This window comes from Aphelocoma coerulescens, chromosome 3 (assembly GCF_041296385.1).
Source record: "Aphelocoma coerulescens isolate FSJ_1873_10779 chromosome 3, UR_Acoe_1.0, whole genome shotgun sequence".
Taxonomy (NCBI): domain Eukaryota; kingdom Metazoa; phylum Chordata; class Aves; order Passeriformes; family Corvidae; genus Aphelocoma; species Aphelocoma coerulescens.
Window position 1 is genome coordinate 5,533,586 of NC_091016.1, and position 18,162 is coordinate 5,551,747.

Below are 18,162 nucleotides of genomic sequence, written 5' to 3' on the forward strand. Positions count from 1 at the left end.
GGGCTAAGTGTTGGGAGAAAAAAGAAAAGTCTGTTTTAACAGGAGAACTCTGGTTAAGCCCAGCCCAGAGAAGTATGTAAGAATGTGCTTGTGATTTGCTTCCAACAAAATTTTTAAGCCTGTACTTAACTACAAGCATGAGTATCTCATTGCTTAAGGTTAAGCACGTGCTGAAATACTCATCTGGAGGTAAGCCCTGGCTGGCAAGGCTGGAAGAAACAGAGATCACAAAATCAACCTCCAAAGCAAGAGCCTAATCCTACCCAGTCAGCTATTCTGGGGGAGTTTCCAGGAAGGCAGAGAGGTTGCAGGAGGTGGATCTGCATCTCTGATCTTACAAATTTCCTGGCAGGTGCAAAAGCGACTGCTCTGAACAATACCAGAGGTGTTTGCAGGATTGGCCTAAGGCTTTGTCTGCAGCAGCAGATGAGGTTAACAGGCTATTTAAAACAAACAAACAGCCCCACCTCCCTCCAAAAATTTCACAAAGATGGCCCCTGTGGTTGCGGTGTGATTTTAAAAAAGATTTAAGCTCTGAAACCGTTCCTATAGCTCTAGAAAAAAAAAAAAGTCTTCTCTCCTTTGCCTCAGTCAGTTTTGTAAATTCATGTCCCAAAGTCACATCTGTATTAGGGAGTCAGTCTGGGCATCTCTTCTTACACCCTCACATCTTGAATTTTCATATTATTTAAAAAAAAATACCAAGTGACGCTAAGCAGTTCTTCTTTAAATGATGCTTACTTATTTAGTAGGAATTTTAACAGGAAATTTTTCAAATAACTGTGCTTAAAGAATGCGTGTGTGTATGTGTAGTGGGGTAAACTATGCTCTTTACTCCTGAAAAAATGTATGTGTACACACACGCACAAAATAACAAGGAAGAAAGGGAAAGGAAAGGCGTTTGCTTAGGGATATGGAACGCAAAACTGGTTTTATTTTACACCCTTGGAGAACGTTACAACAACAATGAATGCAGTGCCATCTCTCACCATCTGTGAAATACAGGATGGTGTTTACAGCAAGCAGAGAGAGAGGCAAACACAAAAGGAGAGAACACCAGACCAGGGTGAGTGCGCTGCTGCAGGTGCTGAGGTGGCCACGCTCTGCTGGGGCCTCAGGGAGGGGCTTTGGGCAGCTGGAGAAGGAGCTTTGGGCATTCCAGGCTCCGTCCAAACCAGGCTAAAGGTCCTGTTTTCATTGCTTCTGGCAAAGGCACTGTTGATGAAGGCACTGGATTTCTTCTATCTAGTGGAGATGTGAGGGAGGTGATTGAAGTGTTTCCAGGTGTTTCTGGCTTCAGAGAACGCTCGGGAGGGTTTTTGGTGTGCAGTGGTTTGTGCTCTGCGCTCGGGGTCTGTCAGCACTCGCTGCCCTCCTGAGCAGCCTGCGCAGCCCCTGGTCTGTCCTGCAGCACCACAGCCCTGGGACAGCCAGGACAGCCTGGCCACCCCACAGGGACAGCAGGAGCACCCCCACCACCCGAGGCTTTGCTGCCAAAGCGCCTGGCGGCTCTAGGAATGCCCTCTGCAGTCACTGCTTCAGCCTCTGGTTTAGCTGGATCGCACTGGAGAAAACGCTCTGGTTCCCAGATGGCAGCGGTGTGTTTGGAGGCCAGGCTGGGTATGTCCCAGGATGAAGCAATCAGGTTTCAAACAATCAGCAATAACACAAGTGACCATCATATGCCATGGATACACTGGTAATGCAGTGGGTCCTACGCAGTGTCCCAGCAAAGACCTCGCCCTTGGATTTTCATGGAGCTGATGATCCACAGAAAAAGGTAACAATGTGCTGGAAACAATAGAAGTTATCTGCAAGTATGTTCAGGAAGGCCTGGGGCTTTCAGATGCAAATACAGAAATATATTTAACATCTTGACTTCTATTCTTTTGTCATAATACAAAGTGGAAAGACAATGTTTAGTAAATGTTTACATCTTACAAAGGGGAGTTTTGCAAATTGCATTGTAGCTCTTTGGGAGGAACCAGGAAAGAGGGCAGGATGTTAACAACATAAAAAAGAATAGCAATAAAACCCACCCCTAATATTAATTGTCTAAGAGGAAATGCATCTATCTCTCATCAGGACATTGCAGACTCTGCTTTGCATTGCTGGAAGCCTGAGAACACTAATCGTTTTTTGGCATGGAGAAGCAAGTTCTTGCATACTTGAAACATAACTCATTTACAGTTGTTTTGATGGATGTTTAGAGCAGCATGGAGAACCCCCAGGTCCCTCCGGCTCGTGAGCAGCAGAGCTCAGACGTAGATCTGGCTCAGCTCCCTGACGTGGGAACTGGAGGGGACTGCTCTGATTAAACACCTCCATTCTGGTTTGGTCCTGAGGTTGGCTGTGTTATGCAATGAAAATCTACCAACAGTTTTCCCTGTGAATTAATAACACACCTGAAAGGATTCTCGAAGGATTGTCTGCACCGGCAGGATGGCATGGAGCCACCACAGCAGCTCTCCAGCGAGGAGGCAACAGCTCACACTCCCTGAGGGTCTGGGCCCCGGGCGGGCCGAAGGTCGATCCGGTGCTGGAGGTTAAATGAACAGGGAGGCCTAAATGCTTCAAGGCAAGCTTGGGAGGGAGGAAGAGCCCAGGGAGCTGCAGCCTCATCCTCTTCCTCCTTGAAACAGCCGCTGAGGGTCACCAAGCACTGGGGTCAGTGCAGCAATGCCACAGGACAAGGGTGATGGGGGAAAGCAAGGGCTGACCTGTAAGAATGGGCCCCCAAACTCTGTGTGTGTATTTGTGCACAGGTCTGTGTATGGAGAGAGGTGGAACAACAGGTTTGTGGCTGCAGGGAAACCCTTCATCGCTGGCCAATGCCACACAGGGTGTAAAAGCCTCAGTTGTTGATGTTGTTTACTCAGATGTGAGTCTTTGCCCCACGTTTCAGTTCCTCCCACACTGCTGTCCAAAGATGAGTTGGAAGATGAAGATTAGCACCATCACACAAATTCCTGTGGAAAGTGACTTCTCCCCAGCCCCCAGCCCATTTCTCACAGTGCCCAGAAAGCAAAAGCCTGAAGCAAAGAGGTCTCCATGGGCAGTTTTTCTAAGTGCTGAAAACTGTTACATTTATGTTGAATTACTTTCATTCCATTCTGAATCAAATCCTATGAAGCTGCAATGAATGACATTTGGTTTTTTGGGAGGAAAAGGAATGCGGTTGCAAAATGTGACTGTGTCAAGGAGTCCTGCATGGACTCAGGTGTGGCTGTGTACGGGAAGGATGCAAAGATTTCTGCATGACAAGTGGAAATCCACTTGTGGAGATACACAGGAGCTGATGCCAAACACTTCAGAGCCAAACTTTTTCTTTCACAGAGGCTACATAAGTGCCTATGCACCTCCTTCCTTCCAGGTGAACCAGAGACCTGCTCTCCTGCTGCTCTTATGGTCACAGCATATGCACTCCTGTTCTACATGTACCATCCCTAGGAACCTGGGCAGAAGCACATTCCAGTAGTTTAATAACACCTAATTTTTTTTTAGCCCAGTTTTCCTGCATCTCTTTCTATTCCTGACTTTCCCTCCTCTCCCATACCTTTCACCTCCAAGTATCCATTCTCCCTCTCTGTTCATGGCTGCCCAGCTCTGCCATTCCTGGTGCTGCACATCCCTCCTGACAGCTGGCACAGGAACTGCGGGAGCTTCTTCCTTCCTGCTCCACCCTTGCAGGAGGTTTTGGAGCCCTGCAGGGAGCTGCAGACTCACTGCTGGCTGACTTGTAAGGGCAGGAGAACTGCTCCAAACTCCACCTGGTAGTGAGGAAGGTGCAGGATCTGCCTGGCCAAGAGGCTTTGCAGAAGACAGCTCTGGAGGGAAGGAAACCCTGGAGCAGTCAGAGCTGTGCAGGAGGCTCGGGCTGAAAGCCCTGGACCCTGCCAGTAATTAATGTAATTAATAATAGAAATAATATAAAATTCTAATAGTCCAGGGTGAATATTGGCTAAGATGCTCATAATCATATAAAACGTCCTCTAGGATCTTCTGTGAACATGAGTGAGCTCAGAGAGCCTTTTACAGCCAGAGTCTCCCATAGCAATGCTGTGTCCTATCAAAATGGGAATGATCTGCAGGAACTTTAGCTTTTTACATCCAGGAGATTCTGTTTTCTTAAAGATTCTTTTCACAGATACTGACCATAACTGGTCTTAGACTTGCTCATGTTGGGCTGTGATCATGTGGCAGCTGGGATAAATAACAGAAAGAGGACATTTAGGGTATCTGACTTCCAACGTGATTAGAACAGGGAATTTTTATTTGTTTTTATTGCATCAGGACAAAATTTGCAAAATCTCCCAAATTGGCTTAAAGGCTTAAAGTAGCATTTTTAAAAGCAATTGAATGTTTAGGCTTTGGCCTCCCTCTCATTTTCTGTGGGAGAATATCAAGTCAAACGTTCAGAAGCATCATAGTTCTTTAGCCAAACTCCTTGTGGGTACTTGGTAGGTTTCCCTTCCCTGTTTCTAATTTGGTTTATACCCCAGAGCCAACTGGTTTTTGCTTTTCATTCTGTGGGTGGGAAAGCTTGTGAGAAGGTATTAACAGCTATGCATCCCAGGCAAGCGATTTCTTCTCTGAACTTTCCTGGATGCGAGGAGGAAATTCTTCTCCAAATCAACAGCATGTTTTCAGGCCTTTGTTGTTGTTGTTGTTGTTGTTTTGTCAGGCAGATCAACATCAGGAAATCTGAGCACCTGGAGAAGGTTCAATTTCAGACTGAGCTTCAGGTCTCAGCTTGGACTCGGCAGATATTAGTAACAGCTACAAATCTTTCATCAGCAGAGCTCTCCCGCGTGTTCGTAATGCCTGAAATACTGTTTATTGCTCAGGGTCTGCGTTCTGGTTGTTCCTCTCTGTGGCACACATACAGGATAAGTGATTCCTGCCAGCTTCAGCAGCTTTCACCTCTGGTTTGTCTCTGGTTCCCAGCTGGGGTTGGTGCCCTGGATGCTGCAGCCACCAGCCTGGGTCGGGTCTGTCTGTCAGGTGTGGCCTCCGAACCCCTGCGTTGTGGTGGGGCATCAGCTGGGAGCTGCTCCTGTCAGCAACAGGAGCCTGAGCCACAAAATAAGATGGTCCCGGGCAAGCTGCAGGGTCCTGGGAAAAGCCTATGAGCCACACGCTGCTGAGGGCTTCTGACCTCCTCCAAGTCATCCCACTTTCATGTCCGTAATTACTGGCTGCTCACAGGCGCTTGCTGTGATCCCACCTCTTCCCACTTGATCCAAGAGGAAGAGCTACACTTCAAAGCCCTTCTGTCTCCTCCTTTGCTGTTGAGTGTGTTTTGGGAAAGGTTTTTGTTTCTCCTGCAGCTGTTAGAGGGAAGCCAGTCCCTGGGCTCCGAGCCTCTCTTCTTACTCCTTCACTTACTAGGAGTGCCAGCCACCTCCTAAGCAACAGGCATCTCCTTTCCAGAGGCAGAGAACAGCTGAGTCTCTGTCTGACCTTGGAGGAAAGGCTGGCTGTCAAAAAGAGATGCAAAAAGGGTGAGGATATGATTTTCTCTTGGGGTGGAAAGACACTGAGGAATCTCCTGTGCCAAGGTTTAGCCAAGCTTCCTTTCCCAAAGCCAGCTGGTTTCTGTCACCCTCAGAAGCCCGCAGGGCTGTCCACTAAGAGCTTAATGGGCTTCATTGGCCACAGGTTTGGGTCAGTGTGGTAATTCCTGCAGCAATTCCCCAGCTGGGGGGAAATGTGTGCTCCAAAGACAGCAGGGACCACACTGTTTTTTAATCAAATGGTACCTAGTGCTGATACCACAGTTTCTTCCTCCAAGAAAAGATTGGTGATCAAAACTTTAACTACATTTCCAAAATGAAATTTGATAAAATACTGGGGGGGGGGGGGGGGGGGGGGGGGGGAAGCCCACACCAGCATTCAGTTTAAAGTTCAATTCAGTGCTAAGAGTTTAGGGCTGATATTGAATTTAGCAAGGTACTAGTTAGGCTTTGGTGCTAATTATTTTAAGTATCACAGGCTCTGATTCACAAGGCAGTAATCACAGGTCGTTATTACTAAAATTATTAGGTTAAGTTAAAAATTAGCTTTTAGGCTTAGAGCCTCATGTACTAATGCACTCTGAAATGAAGCACCTGTGTGATGCCTTAACAGACAAGTGAGGGAAATTAAGCTCCTTAATTAAACAAGCGACAGCATGTGTGTTGTAGCTGTAGTGTGCTGTTACACTGATGAAAAATGGTATTTGCACCTTTAGAAGGCGATTTTCCATAGCCGAGATGGGACACTGGCTGGAAAAAATGATCCCAGGTTTTGCAGAAGAGCTGTGACTGCTTTGAGATATTGGGGTCTGTGCCCCACGTGCTTCCAGGAATAAGTTGAACCAAAAGTGATTTTGTTGGCTGGACTCTTAAATGGGCTAAAATGGGATCAGCATGTAGGGGCTTTGTGTCTTTAGGAAAACACACACAAATCCAGTCTTCTGACACAGCTTTGATGGCAGGAGACAGTACAGCAAATTTTTTCTTTCTGAGACTTTCCTATTTGGGTGCCTCTGCCACATCCTGCAGCAGCCCTGGCATTCACTGGGGGATGAAGCAGTTCCAGCAGGATCAGCTTTTACCTCTGAGAGAGCTGTGACATCTGGGATGGATCCCCTCACCTGTGGGGCTCAGGGCCCCCCATCTCCTCTGCCAGCTCAGGGCAGGTGATGGCCCTGCTGGTGTCTCTTCAGCTCTCCCAAGACCTTGAGACAGCACAGAAAGGTGGCTACAAGAGGCACTTCCCTCTGGCTTTGTGCTCCACTGGTGCTTTGCCATCGACAATTCCTTTCCAGGTGCACTGAAAGGTATCAATTTTAATAATGTTTTAAATGGGATGGTTATTTCCATACGGACTATTCCACTTCCTTTAGCTTAGGTTATCTGTGGTACAGAAACTTGTTTAATTGGGAAGGGCTGGATATTTGCATTCCAATGGGACCCTCTAGGTATAAAATCCATTGAAAAGTATCTGCAGGCATATTTGTGTGGGATTTGGGTCCCTTTGCATCTTGCAAAGAATTGACAGCTATTTCATTCCAAGTGGGAAGGAAGTAGGATAATGTCCTCATCTCCAAGTGTAAAGTTTCTTTACAAGGAACTATGGAAAGCATAGATAATTCAATTTGCCCAACAGCATAGCCCAAAATAGGGCACAGATTCCAAGCTCTAATCCTTCCCTGCAGCCATAGGATCATCTTCCTCCTCTTGATCATAAGGAAAACCCAGGAGCTGCTTGCGCTGTTGTGCAGGAAGGCAGGACGGGGCACTGCACCACAGGGATGGATTAGGATTATGAGGGGCAGCACCTGGAGTGCGGGGGCCAGGGAAAAGCAAATGCAGCAGTCACCAAACCGGTCTGGCTGCCCCAGCCCAAGGGAACACGCTCCTCCCAGCCAGCATGGGCCCACGGGGAGTTCAGCACAGAGCAGGACTGGGAGCAGGGCTCCAATTCACCTCTTGCCCTCCACACTGGGGTTTGGGTTTTCCTGCCTTTGTTCTTGGTGGGGCTGGGGGTCTTTCCTTCTGTTTTTTCAGACACGTCAGGGCCTCCTGCCAGACAAAATGAGCCTGCTTCTGTAGCATGTGTTTTGGTACATGTCCATTACATCCATTTTTCTCCTCCACCTGTCCAAAATAGGGCAGGGGTTGGCTTTCTTTTTTTGGAATGAGCCTGAGAAAAATAAGTGAAAATGGAATCTCTTCCTTCCAAAAATTGTGTCCAGCTGAAAAGCTATCTGCATCAGCAATATGCACTCAAATTTACAAAACCAGCCTGGATTGTTCTGATAAATCCCTCAAAGATAGCCAGGACAAAAAAAGGGGGATTATTCCATTGAAATTGTAACGGGGAAATGCACAAGAACACCTACAGAATATGGAACCTCAGGAGCTACAAACTCACTGTTGCATTTTGTGTCTGGAAATACTGGCAGATCCTGGTTTACTAAGTTCTGAAAAGAAAAAGAATGAGTGGATTACTCAGTTGAGTCTCAAAGCACTTCAGTGTGCTGAGCATGCCCTGTCTTTTTGGTTTTCTTTTTCTGGAGAGAGAGGGAGGGAAAGGGAGGAAGAGCTGGGGAGCTTGGCACTGGGAAATGGCTCTTTGACTCTCATTCCTCTGCTTTTGCTGCTGGGCAATTAGCTGGTTGCCAGCGGTGTATCTGGCTATAAACAGAATTCACTGCATCACCCAGGAATTGTGGGTGGTGGGAAGTTCTGCCCATGGGGCTGGGGATTAAGTATATTGGTGCTGGAGGATAGGGTGTTCCTGCGAAGAGAGAGCCCTCGACTTAGGAATGTGCTCCTCACAAAGGTATGCCAAAGCCCTGGGGCTCCCTGCATCGAGGGTGTGATGTAAGATACAGCTCTTTGTTGAGAGCTTTTCTCCTGACATCCTTGCAAGCCAGGCAGATGTGTGGATATCTCCCAGTGGTTACTCCTGGAAGGAAACATTACTGGATGTCCTAAGGGGTAAACAGTGCTCAGAGCTGAGTTCAGAAGCGTTGTCTCTGTTTCCTCCAGCTCTGAATGCGCCGCTAACTATTTTTAGGGGAAAGCACCCATGTCTTATAAGCAGTGGCCAGTTTCCAGTATGGATCCCAGACCTGCAGAAGTGTCCTCTTTGGAATCCAGAGGCATGAGGAATCTGCCAAGACTTCGAGTTTCACTGCAGACCCAAAGCTCAGACCACAGTCAATGAAGAAGCTGCCACAGGGAGATGGGAACAGATGGCTTGGAAGAGCACGTGGCAAGCAATGGGCTCCATCCACAGCCCTGCTCCAAAGGCCAGCTCCTGGCCCCATCTGCTCCTTGTAGCCAGAAGAGATGAAAGCAGATGAAGGTGGTGGCCTCTCCTGAGGACGGTGAGCAGCCGTGCTCTGCCAGGACAAGGTGAGCACACCCTGCACCTCCCTGTGCTGCCACCTGCCTTTCCTGGTGTCGCTCACCCTGCTCTGCACAGGGATCCTCTGTTACCTGTTAGCCAGGCGTGGAGGTGCTTTCTTCTGTAGCTTCTTTGGGCTGCCCGTGAGCTCCCTGTCTGTGATGAGGGAGATACTAAAGCCACCAGCCACCAGTGACTCCATGATTCCCTGTACTCCCTGCTTTGGCTCATTTGCAGTGCAGGACAACTGCTGCTTATTCATCTGTGAATTGCATTTTCCATCCTGCAAGTTTCATTCAAGCTTAGGATGAAAGCAGCTGCTCTTGTGTACATAATAAGGATCTTCAAATATTTATTCCTAGACCTATTAAGAGTGTTTCTCGTCGTTCAGGCTGAAATTTTACCTAGAAGAGGTTTAGTTTTGGACAGGTTGTTTGAAGGGATGAGGTCTTTAGTCCTAGATGGAATTGAGGGAGGAGAAGAAAAGAACAGATAGAGACAGATACACAACAGATAGATTCTCCTCTTCTTATCTCTATATTTCTGTGCACCAGCCTAGTGTCTGACATTGCTGGTTATGTGGGAATCCTTGGCTTGGCTGAGATCAGTTACTTGCCCTTGGGTTTCCACATCTTCCAGGCAAATGCCCTGCTTTGAGGGAAGAGGGGCTCCTTGCTGCGTCCAAAATTCACAGCACAAGTAATGTTGCATGCTCAGAAATCCTCTTAGCTGGAGTTCTGGCTTTCTACCTAATGCTATTTATATGAACCTTTCCCTTCTGCTTTAACTGGGATAGGATCAAAGCACTGGGAGCAGAGAGCTGTCATTACACAGGCTAGGAATTCTGTATTCCTACCTCAGATTTCGATTCAATTGGGGGATCGTATGGGATTCCTCTGAGGCCAATTGGCTTTGGATGTCAAATTCAGGAAACAATTTTCTTGTTTCGTGTGATGTGGGCGTGCCCCAATCCTTCTGGCCTTGCCCCTCCGTTACCTGACCGGGCTGTGCTCCACCTCAGCTGCCCTTTCACCGGACTTGAGCTCAGCCTCAGTGCTTGAAAGGAACACAAAGTCCAGCCAATGCTTCTGCCTTTCAGGTTCCACCAAGAGCACTTCCAGTAGCTTTGCCAGTGAATATTAAAATCTACTTACTGCCAATAAAGGACTAATGATCTCCACTTCAAGGACACCTTTGATGCGATGATCTGAAAGCAAATCAATTCAGGGTTATCCCACACCCATGCTATGGATGGAAACATTGAATGCGTGGAGAAATGAATCCTAAATTCACTGGCAAACTGTGCCATAATGGATGGTGCCTTATTCTGAGGGCCCAGAGCCTGACAGTGATGGAGGTGTGAAGGATCCAAACTAGAACTGGTGTTATGGCACTTCATTTGGAAGTTCCCCTGTAGAAAAGATACCCCAAGCAAACCTTTCCTGAAATTTGTCCCTGGACAAAGTCAGCTCCACTTGCAGGCTGTGGGCAGCAGGCTCCATGTGCACTGCTGCAAACCTGACATCAATCAGAAGGCGTTTGCAGCACTCAGCTGGAATCAGGGTAAAGAAAGGGCTGTGTGTTACTTGCTTTGTTTTGGCAAGGTCTCCTGATTTATCAGGCCATGTACAGCCCCCACACACAGGTCTCTCTCTGAGAAGCTGTGGCTGCTCCCACCAGCAGGCAGAGGTGGAAATCCAGCCTGGAGGCACCCCCTGTCCCAGCCCAGTGCTGGGGGGACTTGGCCTAGAGGTCTTTAGGAGAAGAAAGGTTACAGAGAGCTTTGGTTCTGGGGTCTCCACACTGCAGTGGGTTTTGGCTGAGGAGGCACTTCAGCCATTTCTGATGGGTTGAGTGCTCTTGTCTTGTCCTGCATCCCTGCATGCATAGGAACAGATGGCCAAAGAAGAAGGGTGGGAAGCAGGGCTGGGAATACCTAAGGTCAACACCTCATTTTTGGTGCAGCACTTGTAAACTCTGCAGGATTACGCAAGGAAAGCTTTCCCTCCCATGTCATGCTTTGTCCTGAGCACTGGTGGCAGTGGGACTTACACCTTGGAGCATATTTGGAAGTATTTAAATCCTTCACAGTTGTAACAGAGGAAGGGGAAAATGGCTTCTCTCCAACCACCCCAGGTGAGGAATATTTTCTGCAGATTGCCATAGGATGTGATGCTTCTTTAAGGCTCACACCTCCTTGAACATGTGTCTCTTTCTAAGGGATGGATTTCCCTTCATGCTGACAGCCTTTCTTGCAGTGCAAGCGATGGAAAATGTAGGCAGTTCAATGGAAACAGTCCCTAAAGCTGAGCAGATTCTCCCATTTGTCCAGTTGGGCAAACACCTACATGTGACCAGAGGCTTCTGTGTTAATCTCACCCTCTTGCAGTTCTGGGTTATCCTTTCATGTGAGTCATAGTTTGTATCTATACAAAGAGAAGCTTTAAACTGCCTCAAGTGAGGTATTTTTCCAGCACTTTAGCACTAATTAATCATTAAAGTGCCAAGATCAAAGGGTGGGGAACTACAATGTTGGTATGTTCTTATGATCACATTGCAGCCAGTTCCTCTCATAAATCCTGGTATTTTGTGAGTTTCAAATCAAATCTCCCATGCAGAATGATTTGGCAACAAGATGGTGGGCTGCTTTTCCCTGCACCTTTCTGAAGTGAAGGGAGCTTTGACTCCACGAGGAATGCAGGGTCAGCCCCACAATAAAAAGACCAACCATTATTTTGGACATCTTGGCACCCAAACAAGCCAGTGATTTAGGCATGGATTTTAACACCCAATCTCATGGGGTGAGAGTCCCTGTCCTGAAGATCTGGTTGCTCAGTCAGAGCAGCAGTGCAATCGTGGAGCCTGGAGCCTGTTCCAGGGGTAACTTAAGGCAGTTACGGGTGTGAACCTCACTGTGAGCCAGCAAGACTCACTGCTGAAGTGCTTGAGTTACTTCTGAAAGTGAAGCGTTTAAAATAATGCTGCTGCTTTTGAAAAAACGTAGCCTAAGGCCATGACTTCACTGCAGCACGAACCTGGGTCCTCAATGGCTGTGGCTGCTGTCTCCTCACCGGGACAGGCAGCCCTGGCACCTGCTGATGCTTCAGCTGCAGGCAGGGGCGTGGGCATGGCAGAGGCTGGGCCTCGCCTTGCTCTGATCCTTGCACCTTCCCCGGAGCCGGCACGGGGTCCTGCCCCCTGCAGTAGCCACAGGGCTCACTTTCCCTCTCTGGGGTTAACTGGTGTGAAATCTGCAGCACCCAAATACTTGGGATCCGGGAAAAACCGGCTCTTGTGCCCACGGCTTATAAAAGATTGAGAGAGGAGCACAGGGAGTGCAAACAGGTCCTGCTGCTGGTGCCCACCCGTGCATGGGAACACCTGAGTCTGGCTGCTCTGGAGGTAAGACGGGGGTTGTGTTGCTTTTGTGAGGACTGAGCAGACCAAAGGGCTTGGTGTTTTGTGTCTGGAGCAGGAGAGACTGGGGAGCAGCAAGCCAGAGGTGAGGCTGGGACTGAAGGGGCACGGCAAGACAAGCACAAGCCAGTGGCACAAGTAACGAAGAATCTGTAAGATTAGGGGCCAGTAATGGCTGTCCTAGAAGCAGACGGAATGCAGCAATAGCATTTCTGAAATGTCTTTTTTCCCATAATATGGGATGTTTGAAAAGGCCACTCTTCCCCCTTAAAAAAAAAAAAAAAAAAATCCCTTTTTGCTCCCTTTCATTCTTTCTCTTGTGGGATGCTTGGGACTTGACAGGGTGGGCTCTTGTCCAACATTTGTTCTGACCTAGATTTTAATCTCTGCTTTTTTCCCCCTTACCTTCTGCTTAGCTGGCTACTACCTCTAGAAGACATGCATACAATCTATAAAACATTTGTGTTTCCCATTTTCATTTCTATTTTCAGGAGATACTCAAGACTGCAACAAAAAGTTTTAAATTGCAATGACCATAAATGTTTTGGGCTGCCAGGGCCACCTAAGTAAATATAATTGTCAAGGGACATGCAGAGCTTTATTTCATAACCCACTGGTGGTGACAGATCAAAAGTACAGACAAAAGGAGGGAACAAACTTACACCCTGGGAACACTGGGACCTGTCAGTGATGCAGGGCAGGTTGTTGGAAGAACAAAGGTGCTGTGCAAAGTCAGATGTGGGGGGTCTTGATAACCTGTGCAGTTTATTGAAAAAAATTTTGGTAGGAAGAGTGTTTGTCTGGTGGGAAGCTGGAAACACCACTTTTCATAGGGAAAGGCAGAGCAGACCATTCCCTGCTGGGGGTTAGAACCACCTGGTTGTTACATCTGTGTGCTGCCAAGGAGTACAGCCTTCCCCAGCAAGGAGGTGAAGGCTCAGGGAGTGCTGAGCTTTCCCAAGGCATGGAGCTCTGCCCTGCTGGCTCACCTGGCCCTCCTGCACTCGGACAGGCTGACGCGGACAGGTGTTTGGGCAATTTCCATGTGTGTGCCATGCTCATGGGTGTGATTGGAGCAGCACTGGCCAAGCACAGAACAATCCCAGCACTCGGGCAACCCTCAGCAGTGAGCACTCAGGGGGCTTTATCCCTCTCCCTCCTCTCCAAACCCACCAAGCCACGTGTGTGCACACCCCACATTCTGCAGTGACTCCTTGAAGAGGACAAGGTGATGGTGAAGCCCCACGGCCCCTCTCCTTCAGGTGTGCACCACCCAGTGTAACTCATCCGCTAATCCTGTTTGATGAGCCAGAAAGAATGTTTCAAGAATGTTTCATCCCTCGGTAATTTTGTTAACCTCTCCTGGCAACAAAAAAAAGGGCAGGTAATGAAGGTGTTTGAAAGAGTGTAAAAAACCTAGAGAGCTTTTGGGAAGGGTTTGGAGGCAGATGCAGGACTTCTCCACATGGCTCCTCACTTCATCTGGGATGTGGAAAAAAACCCCAAACAACCTCGTGGGATACTAATTCAGTCTTTGGTTTGTTTCTTGTATCAATTCTGCTAACTGTGCCTTAAATTTGGGCCAGATGCACGATGGTTTTATGATGTGGTACTGTGGGGAAATCTGGGCTGGATCTAACAGAGGCTCTGCTAATGGGGCTGCTCCTCCAGGGAGCTTGGGATGCTCCAGCTATTCCCACTGTGCCTCTGTGGGAATGCCTTCAGCAGGGATGAATGGTTAGGGGTACCAGGTAGATGAGGTGACTGGAGCTCTGTCAGTGTGGTGAGAGCAGCAGGACACTTTCTGACGCACTGGGTTTTACAGGGCACCTCCCTTTTTTGGGCAGAAAATGTTAGGTTTTGTTCAGGTTCATTCCTGAGTTAGTTGTGTGCTGCTGCAGGAGCCACATCCATACATTGCCAGGGCACATCCTGCTCCTTGTCCAAAGGGACAAAACAGGCAAAGAGGGATCATGCTCATCCGGGGGTCTCATTCCCCCACAGCAGGGCTTGGAAGCAGCACAGCTCATGAGTCCTGTTTAGCGCTCAGCACTACCTTGCAATCAAAACCTAATCACGAGACTGTCCTGCTCCTTTCTGATCATGTCACATCCCAAAAGCTTTGTGGAGGATCAACCAAATCTCCTGTGTTTTCATTTGCTAAGCTCAGTCAAGTGATACAAAGCCCAGAGTGCTTTTTCTGCCAATCTGAATTTGCAGTGATTAAATTGCACTGTTGTGAGGGTTAATTTTCATGGACAGATATGAATAATTATCAGTTAATATGCTTAAGAATCATAAGGAATATCTGGTAGCCTTCACAGCTACTTAGCTAACTGAAATTGGCATAATTCTTTTGAACTTAGGTGCTGTAATTCAGTGTTGTCTCTTTTTTTGCTCTCTCCTAATAATCTGCTCCCTGTCTTCACATCTTTTCTCCTCTTTATCCAGTATTTTTTTCTCAGCCCGAATTGTTTTGCTGTCACCTGTTCTTAAACCTGCCAGCTGATACAGAGATGGAGAATGTTGAGATGACTGAAAACAAGGACCCTGTGCATGTGTTTGCAGGTATAATTTAAAAACAAAATTCAAAAAAACCCCTCCTAAGGCTGTGAATTCCTCACAGTATAAAACTTCCTACCCTCATTGCTACTGTGCAGGAATTTGGGGCTGTGAGTGAGCAAAGCCACCTCAACACACCAGCCTGTTGAACTACATGTGCTTTATGTAATAAATAAATGCATTATTTATTTTTTATATGTTTAAAATGCAAATTGTTGGGGTTTGTACAGGACTAAATGACTGAATTCTACAGCTAGTGCAATGCAGGGTGGCAAATTGTGATGCAACAGTTTATGTACTGAGGACAAACCATTCCAGTGGAACACAGAGCTTGTCCATTTTTTTCTGTGCTTTTGATAAAGGCAAATAACTTGAAAAGTTCTCTGTACAAGACAGAACCACAGCAATTTCACTAAATGTACTAAAAATTAAGGGGAATACAGTCTAATATCCTCAAAGAGTGGCATAAACCCAGTAACTTGTGACTCAGGACTGAATTAAATTCCAAGTGAGATGCAAGATCTCTTTATTAGGCAAATATATTTCTGCCTAGAATTCTTCCAAGGGAAGACATTCATTTACAGCAGAAACATTTTAAAATACAATTTATCCCCTGTTTTTATCTGTCCTGAGGCCCTGTTAGCCGAGCAGCCTCGGTGCTGATCAACTCAAGTTTATGTGCTCACAGGGGCCATCGCTGTGTTCATGTGCCTGATGTGGGAACAGGAGAGACCATTACCCACAGCTCATTTCCTCTTTCCAGTTGCTTGGTCCTTGAATCCCTCAAGGAGGCCACCAGCAGCTCCCCTCTGTGAGGCTGACAGCCACAGCTCCCTTTGGGATGTGGCTGTGATTATACCAGGGGGGTCTCGCCTGCAGCCCTGCCCGCACAAACCTCTGTGCTGCGGCAGACGGGAGATGCTTCCTGGCTGCTTTCCAAAGCTTGGCATGGGAAGGTGTGCAGAAGGTGTATTATCAGTTCCCTGGCCATTGCAGGTGCAAAGAATTCAGCAACAATATTTGCTCTGGAGCCAAATTGCTCTCAAGCTGCCTCCGATGTTTATTCAGTTGAGGAGAATTACCCAGCTCTTGGGCTGCGCAAATCACTGGGTAAGAATTCCCAGGCAGGGTATTTTTCTTCCTTTTATTTTATTCCCTTTTGAAACATGTGTCTAGACAAGTGACAGGCAAACCTCGAATGGTTTGGTTGCACTGTTGAATGGTACCTGAGTATTCCCTCCCTCAGTCCATCCCCCTGGATGCACTCAACCTGCCTCAGTTCCTGGAAACCGGGCTGAGACCCTCAGGAGAACAGCCTGTCTTGTGAGATTTTCATCTCATCTTGGTGTCGGGGGGTTGAAAGACCTTGAGGCCATAGAGCTTTTGCAAATACTTTGCTCTTTGGATTTCAGATTCTGTTGCAAACCAAGAAATACCAGGAAGCATAAAATGGTAAAAAAAAGTTAAATACATATGTCTATTACTGGCCAACCCTCCAAACCTTAACAGAAAGCTGTTCTTAATTCAAATTAAAAATGCAGTTTGACAACAGGAGAAGCGTTTGAATCCCCTTTTAAGCTCATTTAGACCTGGAGCTTACTGTCAGTGGCCGGCTGCCCTGGTGCCTGGGGCATGGAGCACTGCAGATGCCGTGCAGCCCCATGGAATGGGCCATGCAGGACATTTTACTGGAACAGCTCATGGTCATGGTCACAGGCTCTTTGCTGAGCTGAACAGATGCAGCTGGACAAATCCATTCGATTCCAGTGGGATTTCACATGGGTGAATCTGTGGCTGGACTGATGTCAACATTTCCTGTACTTGGATCAATACCTTCCTGCTCTAAAATAATGACAGAGCCAGGGCTATTTACTGGAAACAGTTAATTAAGGGTAAGTGAAGGCAGTCAGGACTCTGTCCATCCAGTTGATTACTTATTTATCCAACCAGTGCTGCAGCTGCTCCTACCCTCTGGGCAAGGGATAACAATGTTTTGGTAAAGTCTGTCCCATTTATACTATGTAATAATTTAAAAAATTATTTGGATGTGGGTTTTACTTCAGGAAGTCCTCCCAGGGACATGCTCCACCTCCGCTGGGGCAGTTCCCTCAGGTTTTGTTCCAACGTGGAGGTAGGAAGGGGGTGGGAGAGGTCTGGTTCAAAAGGCAGAGCTTTGGTGTGGCTCTGATCTCTCCACCACACACTGGCTCGGTGCTGACACACAGCAAATACCTGAGCTGAGCCACAGCACCTAACGCAGCGTGGGAGCGGATGTTCACTGCCATAAATTAGGTAGGAATAGGGAAAACCACTGATTTCTGCCATCCAGCAGTTCGTTCCTGTTCTTATTCTCCAGTTAGCAATCTATAAAAACAACTACTGCAAGACTTGACTCTTCTCTCCAGAGCCAAGAACATCCCCTGTGCCAGGTGGAGCAATAATTCAAAATAGGGCAGGCCTAGGAGAGACTTAGATGGGGGTTAGGAAGCAAATTCCAGAACTCCAGCTCCATTGCACCTGGTTCCTTACTGCTAAAGGCTGAGTAAGGAGAAACCCAATATTGCTGCTCTGCAGCAACACTGGAAGATTGTAATTTCCATTCCATTCGAATTTGAACATGAAAAAAAGCATTTATTTGGCTTGATAAGTTCCACGCGTCCTTCCCACCTGTTTCCATTTTAATGCAAAAATAGAAACTCTTTAGTTCATATCTTGTTTCCAAGTTGGCAGAAGTCCCTGGGTCGCTTGGTGTAACTATACTCTCTAACTTAGAGTATGATGTAGCTCTGTCTCTCTGTCTAAAGAGTGAAAGAAGAACTCTTTAGGCAAAGGGGTGCAGTGGTGCAAGACTGGTAATAGATGCCATAGGTAGATTTAGGCTGGAATTAGACCCAGGTTCCCAGCTACTGTTTGGAAAGGACATCAGAAAATCTGTTTATCAGGGAAAAAAAGATTATATAAAAATTACGTTTCTCCCTAAGAAATGAATGCTTAGACCAAAAGAATGCAGGTAACCACAAAGACCCTCCCAAAAAACGTGTCCTTAGTTCAGTGTTACCGATCCAAGGGGAGCCACTGAGCTGCCCCAGCTTGAGGAGCTGCTTCATGTATAGCTTGTTAACATGGGGAAAGGTTCTTTTTTAAACTGTGGGTGATGTCAAAAATAAAAGAGCTTAGTGAATAATCCTGAATAAGGAGCAAGCATCTAAACAAAGAGGCACGGAGGAATTTACAGACAAATGCATGAACTGGCCCATTGTAAAATGGACAGCATTCTACTCA

At 47.2% G+C, this 18,162-nt stretch overlaps 1 protein-coding gene across 3 annotated transcripts in view; it reads left to right on the forward strand.

Annotated features, from left to right (window-relative positions):
• BMP2 (bone morphogenetic protein 2) overlaps positions 1-18,162 on the forward strand; it is a 66,501-nt gene that overhangs the window by 33,081 nt on the left and 15,258 nt on the right. For 2 of the 3 annotated variants that reach the window (XR_011149620.1, XR_011149622.1), the window contains exon 5: positions 14,770-14,886. The exons of the other annotated variant lie outside the window; for it this stretch is intronic. The gene's annotated coding sequence lies outside the window, so the exon portion shown is untranslated. The remainder of the gene's footprint in view (positions 1-14,769; positions 14,887-18,162) is intronic. 3 annotated transcript variants of the gene reach the window in all.